Genomic DNA, 13539 nt, shown 5'->3' on the forward strand with positions numbered 1-13539 from the left:
CTGCTTTATATGGTACTGATAATCAAATCTAGGATTCATACATGCTGAGCTATCAACTGAACTACATCCCAACCCTACCTCCATTTATAAAACGTGCAGTTCATCTAGTACAAAAAAAGAAAAAAGGGTAAAAAGATGGCTCGTGGTCAGTGGCTAAAAGCAGTTGCTACTTTTTCAGAGGACCCAAGTTTTGCTCTCAGCACCCACGTTAGGCAGCTCCCAACCACCTTTAACTCCAGTTCCAGTGGACCTGACACCCTCTCCTGGTCTCTGTGGGCAACTGCATGCACATGGCACACATACATGCACCCAGTACACATACAGGCACACTTCCACATGAAGTAAATAAGTGGGTGGATGCAGATTAGCCTGCGTAGCACTGCTCTCATAACACAGTGGTTACACAGATCCATGTCAAGGTTGCTCCTTGACCATGAGCAACTAGACAGGGAGGAAGCAGAGGGCTCCAGCTGCCTGTCCTCTAATTGAATTCCGTTCTGAAGCTACTGACCTGGAGACAGCGCCAGATCTCACAGGTTCCAAGGCTGTACTCCGTTCCACTTTAGATCCCAGTTGTAGTTTTACCTGTGCTTCTGAACAACCAACTAAAAATAGGTCCCACAGCCCCTCCTGGAGTTCAGTTGTTTGCTTGGGTGGCTCATGGAACTCAGATGAACACTTAATTATAGAACAGGTGTATTGTACAGGCAGCTGCAAAGGATACAGCTGAGGCTGGTGGGACAGCTTAGTGAGTAATCGCTCCTGTCACCACGCCTGACAACGCCCAGGACCCACATGGTGGGAGGACAGATCCTGAACGTTGGCCTCTGGCTTCTGCATACACGTTATGGCATACATGTGCCAATACATATATGCATTGCCTTAGTTACTTTTCTATTGTTGTCCCAAAAGAGCATAGCCAGGGCAACTTGGAAAAGAAAGCATCTAATTGAGGGCTTGCTTTACAGTTTCAGAGTCAGTCCACAATCGTACAGTGGTGAGCACAGTGGCAGGCAGGCAGACATGGTGCTGGAACAGTAGCTGAGAGCTTACATCTTATCCAAAGACAGAGGGAGAGTGAGACGGGGTCCTGCACGGGCTTTTGAAACCTCAAAGCCCACCCATGGTGACACACATCCTCCTACAAGACCATACCTCCCAAGCCTTCCCAAACAATTCTATTAATTGGTGAACAAATATTCAAACATATGAGACTATGGTAGACACTTGCATTCTAACCAACACATATGCTGACATACAAAATACATAAAAGTATAATTTTAAAAATTAACTGATATAAAAGGTGAGCTCTGGGGTGAGAGGCAGAGGGAGCTCCCACACTCTTGCTGATACAAGCAGCTGTGAAATCTGTCCCATGTAATCCGGATGCCAAAGGGAACTTAGGTAAAGGAAAATTTGCCATTCTCTGTACCCTGTGTAAAACCTTAGCAGGGCTGGAGAGATGACTCAGCAGTTAAGAACACTGACTGCTCTTCAGAGGTCCTGAGTTCAAATCCCAACAACCACATGGTGGCTCACAACCATCTGTAATGGCATCCGATGCCCTCTTCTGGTGTGTCTGAAGGCAGCAACAGTGTACTGATATAGATAAAATAAAACAATCTTTAAGGAAAAAAACTTCTTAGCAAAGGATCAGATACTGATTTCCATTCCTAGCTCTTTAACTCATTAATTATGTGAGCCTGGAAATGTCACTTAACTTCTCTGCTCCGTTTCTCAACAAAGCCCAGGGGCAACAGCAGAACCGTGCATGAAGCTCCAGATTCACTTCCCAGCACCAAAATAGTAAGAGCAACCCCGACCTCGAAGGCTGTAAGAAACTGAACACAACTAGAACCTCAGTGGGCTCCAGCATATAAACACTGAGTGCTTTCACAGTTTTAACACGACCCTAAGGAAACGTCATGATGTGTTGGCTCGAGATCCTCCTGCTGAACTTTCTGTGGCTCCTGCAGACCACCTCACTATTTCAGGAAATGGCATCATCCCTGTCCTAGTGTGGCCAGTCCCTGGCCTAGGCCAGTGAGCCTGTTGTATGCCTGGAGAAGCTTAAGAAAGGCACGAGCTCTGCTGTGGACAGTCTCTTCCACAGAGAATGTCCACCAAATGCTAGTATACAGGAAGACCTGTGACTTCACTAGGAAGGTTTTCCTCTCCTGACTTTTCTTTATTCTTCAACTAAGGCAGCGTATTGATTTTTTTTTTTTTTTTGGTTCTTTTTTTTTTTTTTTTTCCGGAGCTGGGGACCGAACCCAGGGCCTTGCGCTTCCTAGGTAAGCGCTCTACCACTGAGCTAAATCCCCAGCCCCAGCGTATTGATTTTTAATTATAAAATTACACTTTTATTTATTTAGGTTTGTGGTGAAAGCAGGTGAACTGCTTTTCGTGCGACTACGATTAATGTCTCCCAAGATGCAGTGCAGAGAAAGGGTAAGGGTTGCTTTGGGCTCACCATGTCAGGGCATCCAGTCCATCGAAGCAGCAAAGATATGGTAGCAGGTAGTTCCATGGTGAAGGCTGCAAGAACAGAGGGTTGGGACTCCTCCGAGCTCAGCAGAACAGAAAGCAAAGAAGCAGAGCTGAATTATAAACGTCAAACCTTCTTCTGCCACAGTAATCCATTTCTTCTTCTAGCTAGGCCCCACCTCCATAACAGGCACAACCTCCCAAAACACACCACGGGAGACCAGAATGGCCTCTACTGCTAATATTCACCTCCTACCCCTTCATCCCCCCGTCTTCCAAGTACTGACTAAATTTTTATTTTAAAAAAGGCAAAATGAGAAGCCAGTAAGCTGACTCAGAGGGTAACAGTGCTTGCCCAGCAAGCCTGAGCACCTGAGGTCTATCCCAGACCCCATGGTAGAAGGAGAAAACCAACGCCAGAGAGTTGTCCTGATCCCCACATGCACACCATGGCACATGCATGCTGAGTGCACACACACACACACACACACACACACACACACACACACACACAAAACAATTGGATGATGAATACCTAAAGCTGATCATGGTGGTGCACATCTGCAAAGCCAGTCCTGGGAGGTGGGGGGCAGGAGGATCAAGAGCACTAGGGGTTCGGATTAACTGGACCTACATAGTGAGACTTGAAGGAAAGAGGGAAGGGAGACAGAGGAGAAGGGAGGGAGGGAGAGAGAGAGACAAAAGGAAAACTTTATACACATGAGAAAGGGGGTCAGGCAGAATGTGAGAGGACCAGAGAGGGTAATAGAGGAGTATACTAAAGATACATTATAGACATGAATAACCATGTCATAATGAAACCCATTAGTATGTATAATTAACATATCTAATAACAGTTACACATGCACTGTGTAAAATTATAACTCAGAAGAGAATCAGATGTTTTAATATATTTGTTATAATAAAAAAAAGACATAGAGCTGAGTTTAGTGGGTCAGACCTATAATCCCAGGACTTGGAAGCAGAGACAGGAGGATCGGGAGTTGAAAGCCATCCTTGGCTCTATAGTCAGTTCAAGGCCAGCCTGGGCTATATGAGCCTCTGTCTCAAAAACAAACAAGGGTTGGGGATTTGGCTCAGTGGTAGAGCACTTGCCTAGCAAGCGCAAGGCCCTGGGTTCGGTCCCCAGCTCCGAAAAAAAAGAAAAGAAAAAAAAAAGAAATGTTATAAAAAACAAACAAAAAAAAGTGAAGCAAAACAGATTTAAGACTGATAAAGAACCATTTGTTCTGTGGAACAATTAATATTAATTATTCTTTAACAAAGTAACTCTTATGTTAAAGTAAAGGTGCAGTCAAGGATATATCAATCATGAACTAATTTAATGACTTTCTATGGAGTACACTTTTATAAATTAAAATTTTATGTTACCCATACCCTTAATGAACTCTAACATTACTCAGTCCTTTCCCAATCACTTTGCACCAACTAGTTAGACTTACAACAGGGTCGGATGTTACTCATCTTTCAAACTTGATGCAAACAACAATGTAGACTCTGTACCTGTTTGGAGGTTAAAGTTACATCTCCAGGAGTCATCCACAGGGCCGTAGATCCTTCATTCATGTTGCCAGTGGTTCTGCTGTATGAAGAGAACTTATTTGACCATTTGACTACTAGTGAACACCCGAGTAGCGTCCAACTGGGGACTGATTTGAATGGTTGTTTCTGTGAACACTCTTGGGTATATCCGTTAGTAAGTATATAAACGTATTCCTGAAGTATGTCTGGGCCACATGCATCACTGAACTTTAGTGAATGGATTCCAAGAAGACGAATGGAAGACCTGGCATGTCCAGCAGGTTCCTGGCAGTTTTACTTGTTGCACACTCTCTTGTTTCAATATTGCATTGTTTTCTTCTAACCCCAGATCACAGAGAATGTCACCTATAGGACTGTGAGACTTTGCTACACAAAACCAGCAAAATGCTAGCGTGGCCATGCTAACATTCATGTCCCTTCTGAATGCATTCAGGGCCCAGCACCACTTGGGGGGCAGTTGGATACACTCAGGATGGGCCCTGCTTAGGGCCACCACTGGTAAATCTTACAAGGCCGGCCACGGAGGCTCGCAGCCAAGCTCAGGAGGCAGATTTCTTCCTACTCCATCTTGTGAAATGGATGGCTTGCTTCAGACTCCTCCAGACGGAGGAAGGGATTGTTCAGAGGCTCCTGGCCTCCAGCCCAGCTACTGCTGGAGTAGGAGGAGTCTGAGAAGGCAGAGGAAGGAGAAACAAGGGGGCTGCTTGACAGCTAGAAAGCAGACTTCAAGGTAGGTGGGAATGAGAAAAGCCAAGGTACAAATGACTGTATTTCAAAGATAAATGCAAATCAGTGTTGCAGAACTAAGTTTTAAATTGAAAGATTAATTTGTTATGTAGTGACAACTTTTTATAGCTACCACAAGAGCAAGTAATGAAAAAAGAACGGTCTCTCTTGCCTCTCAGATTCACCGACCTCTGGTTCCTTCTGCAAGCAGCCTGTGCCTGGGGAAGTATAGACACAGGACTCTAGTCAGTTACTCAGTTTCTCTGTTGTACTCTGTGTTTTGTAGACTCAGTAGTTCACAGTGAGTAGAAATGTATTGGCCCATGGCTTTGGAGGCCGTAGTATTAAGGGGCCAGCATCTGGTAAATATCTCCCCACTGTCATTATGTGATGGAAGACGGAAGGCGAAGAACTGTGTATCCTCATAGGGCAAAATAAAAAATAAAAAATAAAAAGAACTCACTTTCGCAAGCCTTCCTTATAGTTGCTCTATTAAACCACCTTTTTATTTCCGTAACAAAATACCCAACAGAATGAACACAAGAAGAAGAAAGGTTTGTTTTGGCTTTTGGTTTCAAAGTTTTAGGCCATGTCCAGTTGGCCCTGTTACTCTGAGACTGCAGCAAGCAGTCCGTTGTGAGGGGAACCTGGCAGAGGAAGCTACATACATCATGGAAGCCAGGAAGCAAGAGAGACAAGGGAAGCAGTGACCCACACTTCTCTTTGAGGACATATGCCCAGTGACCTAAGATGCCCCACTAAGCATATCCTCTTAGGCTTCCAATGCATCCAAATGGTACAAATCTGAGCGTCCATGTCTTTCTTTTGTGGGTCTTTGGGGCACATTTTAAATCTAAATTATATCAGTGACTTTAACCTATCAGCTCTGAGCAACTCTCATTGGGTGGTATTGGGGCTCAAGCTCCCAACTTGTGAGTTTTGGGGGGAGAAAAGATCCATAAAGTATATAGCACTGGGGTTAGGACATGTGACTTGAGCACAGTGCGCCCCAGCTTCCTAGTCAGTAAGACCTATGGGGGAGGGGAGAGGACACACTCGGCTTGTGCAACGCATTTTACAACCTATGCTTGCCATCCCAAAAGCCCTGGAATGCTGGTTTAGTGAGACTACACTGGGACTCAGGGATCTGTTCTGATAGAAGAAGCCGGAGGTGGTCCTTAGCCTCAGGAAGTTGGAGAAACATTGGATTTAGACTCTCCAACATGGAAATATTTTTCAGTTGCCTAGAAGCACAAATGTGCCATTGCTTTACAGAGATGGGAAGTCTGAGGCTGGCAAGATGGCTCAGCGGGTAAGAGTGCTTGCTGTCCAGCCTGAGGGCCTGAATTAGGCTTGCAGGACTCCCATGGTAGAAGGAAAGAATTGACTCTCACAAGTTCTAATCTAGTCTCCATGTGTGTGAGGTATGCACATACACGTGCACGTGCACAGACACATACGCGCACAATAAATAAATGCAGTAATTTTAAAGAGAAGTTTCTAAGCAATAAAGAAGAAAATTGACTCCATGGCAATACATTGTAATTACATGTAATATATGTATATAAGTACATATATATGTATATACATAAACAAACACACTTGGTGGGGCAGTTGGGTCGAGAACTAACTTCTTGCATGTGTCCTCTGACTGTCACAGGTATACTGTAACACATGTGTGTCCATACACAGGTACACAAAAGAAATAAAGAAAACGTAACTTTAAAAACTAAGATTTATCTACTGGGCTGTGGTGGTTCATGCCGCAGCAAGCTCAGTTAATACCCTTCACACATGCTCCATTGGTTCCAAGAAAGCATCTCTTCTAAACAGCAGGTCCTGATTGGCTGTCATTGCTGTCAGCAATCCTTGGTCTCTCAGGCAGTCCTCAATTAGGTCCTCCTGCAGGAGATGCTTTTGCAGCTACTAGGACCCCAGAGGTGGCCCTACCATTCCTGATGCACTCTTCTATGTCTATAAAAGCCCGTTTTAGTATGAATCATCATGGAAAAGCAATGAAGCAGATCCAAGTTCCGGTTCCAGTGACTATGCCACAGGCATTGTGAGCTGAGGACACAGCAATACTGGAAATGTCTGTGGCAGACAAACATTCAGTCCCGTAGCAAGCACCAACAGCAAAATCAAGCACAAAACCCTGAAGATGTTATAGTTAGACTATGTCAATTCTGTCAGCAGCTTCTCATCCAGGTGAGAATCTACGCCTGAGAAGGTTCTAGGACCTGGTAGAAACTGAACCACTGAGTAGGAAACCCTATAGCATTCATTCTTAATTCATTACTGTAACAAAAAACCTGAGGCAGTTAAATTTATGAAATAAAAAATGGTTATGTAGCTCACTGCTCTAGAGATTCAAGGGTGAGCACCAGCATCATCACGTGGTGGGTAGTGGGCAGTGTGACGTTGTGCAGAGCCTTAGCAGATGAGAGTGGGCAAGGCCACACTGTGGGAAGCACATGGTTGAAAAAAAGGTCACAACTCAAAGCCAGAAGCAAGGGAATGGCATACAATTTGTACTCTTGAAACTCAGAGGGCCTGAGAGAGCTATTTCCATCTCTTCCAACTCCGTGTGAGCTAAGCACCACCACCAGGCCCTTCCTCTTAAGACTCCATCTCAACACTTCGTGTTCACTGAGGATCAAGCTTCCAACACATGAGCCACCTGGAGGCACACTTAAAAGTACCCAACCCGGCACAGTCCTATAGAGGAGGGCCCAGGAGCAGCAGGTCCGCTGCGTCTGAGACACCGCCAGAACTTGAAGGGACCAACCGGATAAATAGTTCTCTGCACCCAAATCCCGTGGGAGGGAGAGCTAAACCTTCAGAGAGGCAGACACGCCTGGGAAACCAGAAGAGACTGCACTCTGCACACATCTCTGACGCCAGAGGAAAACACCAAACACCATCTGGAACCCTGGTGCACGGAAGCTCCCAGAAAGGGCGGCGCAGATCTTCCTGGTGGCTGCCGCCACGGAGAGCTCATAAGCAACACCCCACGAGCAAACTTGAGCCTCGGGACCACAGGTAAGACCAACTTTTCTGCTGCAAGCGACCTGCCTGGTGAACTCAAGACACAGGCCCACAGGAACAGCTGAAGACCTGTAGATAGGAAAAACTACACGCCCGAAAGCAGAACACTCTGTCCCCATAACTGACTGAAAGAGAGGAAAACAGGTCTACAGCACTCCTGACACACAGGCTTATAGGACAGTCTAGCCACTGTCAGAAATAGCAGAACAAAGTAACACTAGAGATAATCTGATGGCGAGAGGCAAGCGCAGGAACCCAAGCAGCAGAAACCAAGACTACATGGCATCATCGGAGCCCAATTCTCCCACCAAAGCAAACACTGAATATCCAAACACACCAGAAAAGCAAGATCTCGTTTCAAAATCATATTTGATCATGATGCTGGAGGACTTCAAGAAAGACGTGAAGAACTCCCTTAGAGAACAAGTAGAAGCCTACAGAGAGAAATCGCAAAAATCCCTAAAAGAATTCCAGGAAAACATAAATAAACAAGTAGAAGCCCATAGAGAGGAGTCACAAAAATCCCTGAAAGAATTCCAGGAAAACACAATCAAACAGTTGAAGGAATTAAAAATGGAAATAGAAGCAATCAAGAAAGAACACATGAAAACAACCCTGGATATAGAAAACCAAAAGAAGAGACAAGGAGCTGTAGATACGAGCTTCACCAACAGAATACAAGAGATGGAAGAGAGAATCTCAGGAGCAGAAGATTCCATAGAAATCATCGACTCAACTGTCAAAGATAATGTAAAGCGGAAAAAGCTACTGGTCCAAAACATACAGGAAATCCAGGACTCAATGAGAAGATCAAACCTAAGGATAATAGGTATAGAAGAGAGTAAAGACTCCCAGTTCAAAGGACCAGTAAATATCTTCAACAAAATTATAGAAGAAAACTTCCCTAACCTAAAGAAAGAGATACCCATAAGCATACAAGAAGCCTACAGAACTCCAAATAGATTGGACCAGAAAAGAAACTCCTCCCGTCACATAATAGTCAAAACACCAAACGCACAAAATAAAGAAAGAATATTAAAAGCAGTAAGGGAAAAAGGTCAAGTAACATATAAAGGCAGACCTATCAGAATCACACCAGACTTCTCACCAGAGACTATGAAGGCCAGAAAACCCTGGACAGATGTCATACAGACCCTAAGAGAACACAAATGCCAGCCCAGGTTACTGTATTCTGCAAAAATCTCAATTAACATAGATGGAGAAAACAAGATATTCCATGACAAAACCAAATTTACAATATCTTTCTACAAATCCAGCACTACAAAGGATAATAAATGGTAAAGCCCAACATAAGGAGGCACGCTATACCCTAGAAGAAGCAAGAAACGAACCGTCTTGGCAACAAAACAAAGAGAAGAAAAGCACACAAACATAACCTCATATCCAAATATGAATATAACAGGAAGCAATAATCACTATTCCTTAATATCTCTCAACATCAATGGCCTCAACTCCCCAATAAAAAGACATAGATTAACAAACTGGATATGCAACGAGGACCCTGCATTCTGCTGCCTACAGGAAACACACCTCAGAGACAAAGACAGACACTACCTCAGAGTGAAAGGCTGGAAAACAACTTTCCAAGCAAATGGTCAGAAGAAGCAAGCTGGAGTAGCCATTCCAATATCAAATAAAATCAATTTTCAACTAAAAGTCATCAAAAAAGATAAGGAAGGACACTTCATATTCATCAAAGGAAAAATCCACCAAGATGAACTCTCAATCCTAAATATCTATGCCCCAAATACAAGGGCACCTACATATGTAAAAGAAACCATACTAAAGCTCAAAACACACATTGCACCTCACACAATAATAGTGGGAGATTTCAACACCCCACTCTCAGCAATGGACAGATCATGGAAACAGAAATTAAACAGAGACATAGACAGACTAAGAGAAGTCATGAGCCAAATGGACTTAACAGATATTTATAGAACATTCTATCCTAAAGCAAAAGGATATACCTTCTTCTCAGCTCCTCATGGTACTTTCTCCAAAATTGACCATATAATTGGTCAAAAAACGGGCCTCAACAGGTACAGAAAGATAGAAATAATCCCATGCATGCTATCGACCACCATGGCCTAAAGCTGGTCTTCAATAACAATAAGGGAAGAATGCCCACATATATGTGGAAATTGAACAATGCTCTACTCAATGATAACCTGGTCAAGGAAGAAATAAAGAAAGAAATTAAAGACTTTTTAGAATTTAATGAAAATGAAGGTACAACATACCCAAACTTATGGGATACAATGAAAGCTGTGCTAAGAGGAAAATTCATTGCACTGAGTGCCTGCAGAAAGAAACAGGAGAGAGCATATATCAGCAGCTTGACAGCACACCTAAAATCTCTAGAACAAAAAGAAGCAAATACACCCAGGAGGAGTAGAAGGCAGGAAATAATCAAACTCAGAGCTGAAATCAACCAAGTAGAAACAAAAAGGACCATAGAAAGAATCAACAGAACCAAAAGTTGGTTCTTTGAGAAAATCAACAAGATAGATAAACCCTTAGCCAGACTAACGAGAGGACACAGAGAGTGTGTCCAAATTAACAAAATCAGAAATGAAAAGAGAGACATAACTACAGATTCAAAGGAAATTCAAAAAATCATCAGATCTTACTATAAAAGCCTATATTCAACAAAACTTGAAAATCTGCAGGAAACGGACAATTTCCTAGACAGATACCAGGTACATCAGTTAAATCAGGAACAGATAAACCAGTTAAACAACCCCATAACTCCTAAGGAAATAGAAGCAGTCATTAAAGGTCTCCCAACCAAAAAGAGCCCAGGTCCAGATGGGTTTAGTGCAGAATTCTATCAGACCTTCATAGAACACCTCATACCAATATTATCCAAACTATTCCACAAAATTGAAACAGATGGAGCACTACCGAATTCCTTCTATGAAGCCACAATTACTCTTATACCTAAACCACACAAAGACCCAACAAAGAAAGAGAACTTCAGACCAATTTCCCTTATGAATATCGACGCAAAAATACTCAATAAAATTCTGGCAAACCGAATCCAAGAGCACATCAAAACAATCATCCACCATGATCAAGTAGGCTTCATCCCAGGCATGCAGGGATGGTTTAATATACAGAAAACCATCAACGTGATCCATTATATAAGCAAACTGAAAGAACAAAACCACATGACTATTTCATTAGATGCTGAGAAAGCATTTGACAAAATTCAATACCCCTTCATGATAAAAGTCCTGGAAAGAATAGGAATTCAAGGCCCATACCTAAACATAGTAAAAGCCATATACAGCAAACCAGTTGCTAACATTAAACTAAATGGAGAGAAACTTGAAGCAATCCCACTAAAATCAGGGACTAGACAAGGCTGCCCACTCTCTCCCTACTTATTCAATATAGTTCTTGAAGTTCTAGCCACAGCAATCAGACAACAAAAGGAGGTCAAGGGGATACAGATCGGAAAAGAAGAAGTCAAAATATCACTATTTGCAGATGATATGATACTATATTTAAGTGATCCCAAAAGTTCCACCAGAGAACTACTAAAGCTGATAAACAACTTCAGCAAAGTGGCTGGGTATAAAGTTAACTCAAATAAATCAGTAGCCTTCCTATACACAAAAGAGAAACAAGCTGAGAAAGAAATTAGGGAAACAACACCCTTCATTATAGATCCAAATAATATAAAGTACCTCGGTGTGACTTTAACCAAGCAAGTAAAAGATCTGTACAATAAGAACTTCAAGACTCTGAAGAAAGAAATTGAAGAAGACCTCAGAAGATGGAAACATCTCCCATGCTCATGGATTGGCGGGATTAATATAGTAAAAATGGCCATTCTACCAAAAGCGATCTACAGATTCAATGCAATACCCATCAAAATACCAATCCAATTCTTCAAAGAAGTAGACAGAACAATTTGCAAATTCATTTGGAATAACAAAAAACCCAGGATAACTAAAACTATCCTCAACAATAAAAGGATTTCAGGGGGAATCACTATCCCTGAACTCAAGCAGTATTACAGAGCAATAGTGATAAAAACTGCATGGTATTGGTACAGAGACAGACAGATAGACCAATGGAATAGAATTGAAGACCCAGAAATGAACCCACACACCTATGGGCACTTGATTTTTGACAAAGGAGCCAAAACCATCAAATGGAAAAAAGATAGCATTTTCAGCAAATGGTGCTGCTTCAACTGGAGGTCAGCATGTAGAAGAATGCAGATCGATCTATTCTCATCACCCTGTACAAAGCTTAAGTCCAAGTGGATAAAGGACCTCCACATCAAACCACATACACTCAAACTAATAGAAGAAAAACTAGGGAAGCATCTGGAACACATGGGCACTGGAAAAATTTCCTGAACAAAACACCAATGGCTTATGCTCTAAGATCAAGAATCAACAAATGGGATCTCATAAAACTGCAAAGCTTCTGTAAGGCAAAGGACACTGTGGTTAGGACAAAACGGCAACCAACAGATTGGGAAAAGATCTTCACCAATCCTACAACAGATAGAGGCCTTATATCCAAAATACACAAAGAACTCAAGAAGTTAGACCGCAGGGAGACAAATAACCCTATTAAAAAATGGGGTTCAGAGCTAAACAAAGAATTCACAGCTGAGGAATGCTAAATAGCTGAGAAACACCTAAAGAAATGTTCAACATCTTTAGTCATAAGGGAAATGCAAATCAAAACAACCCTGAGATTTCACCTCACACCAGTGAGAATGGCTAAAATCAAAAACTCAGGTGACAGCAAATGCTGGCAAGGATGCAGAGAAAGAGGAACACTCCTCCATTCTTGGTGGGATTGCAGACTGGTACAACCATTCTGGAAATCAGTCTGGAGGTTCCTCAGAAAATTGGACATTGAACTACCTGAGGACCCAGCTATACCTCTCTTGGGCATATACCCAAAAGATGCCCCAGCATACAACAAAGACACATGCTCCACTATGTTCATAGCAGCCTTATTTATAATAGCCAGAAGCTGGAAAGAACCCAGATGCCCTTCAACAGAGGAATGGATACAGAAAATGTGGTACATCTACACAATGGAATATTACTCAGCTATCAAAAACAATGACTTTATGAAATTCGTAGGCAAATGGTTGGAACTGGAAAATATCATCCTGAGTGAGGTAACCCAATCACAGAAAAACACACATGGTATGCACTCATTGATAAGTGGCTATTAGCCCAAATGCTTGAATTACCCTAGATGCCTAGAATAAATGAAACTCAAGACGGATGATCAAAATGTGAATGCTTCACTCCTTCTTTAAAAGGGGAACAAGAATACCCTTGGCAGGGAATAGAAAGGCAAAGATTAAAACAGACACAGAAGGAACACCCATTCAGAGCCTGCCCCACATGTGGCCCATACATATACAGCCACCCAATTAGACAAGATGGATGAAGCAAAGAAGTGCAGACCGACAGGAGCCGGATGTAGATCGCTCCTGAGAGATACAGCCAGAATACAGCAAACACAGAGGCGAATGCCAACAGCAAACCTGAACTGAGAACAGGACCCCCGTTGAAGGAATCAGAGAAAGAACTGGAAGAGCTTGAAGGGGCTCGAGACCCCTTATGAACAACAATGCCAACCAACCAGAGCTTCCAGGGACTAAGCCACTACCTAAGGACTATACATGGACTGACCCTGGACTCTGAC

General features: G+C 42.8%; 1 long non-coding RNA gene across 12 annotated transcripts in view; it reads right to left on the bottom strand.

Moving 5' to 3' along the window:
• Positions 1-13539, bottom strand: part of LOC134485601 (uncharacterized) — a 98016-nt gene that overhangs the window by 60608 nt on the left and 23869 nt on the right. For 9 of the 12 annotated variants that reach the window (XR_010063760.1, XR_010063764.1, XR_010063758.1 and 6 more), the window contains exons 2-4: positions 4012-4090; positions 3023-3130; positions 2474-2570 (exon numbers count right to left, since the gene is read on the bottom strand). This is a non-coding gene — a long non-coding RNA (uncharacterized LOC134485601). The remainder of the gene's footprint in view (positions 1-2473; positions 2571-3022; positions 3131-4011; positions 4091-13539) is intronic. The other 3 variants (XR_010063762.1, XR_010063761.1, XR_010063768.1) reach the window with 2 other exon arrangements.

Source organism: Rattus norvegicus, chromosome 2, assembly GCF_036323735.1.
Source record: "Rattus norvegicus strain BN/NHsdMcwi chromosome 2, GRCr8, whole genome shotgun sequence".
Taxonomy (NCBI): Eukaryota; Metazoa; Chordata; class Mammalia; order Rodentia; family Muridae; genus Rattus; species Rattus norvegicus.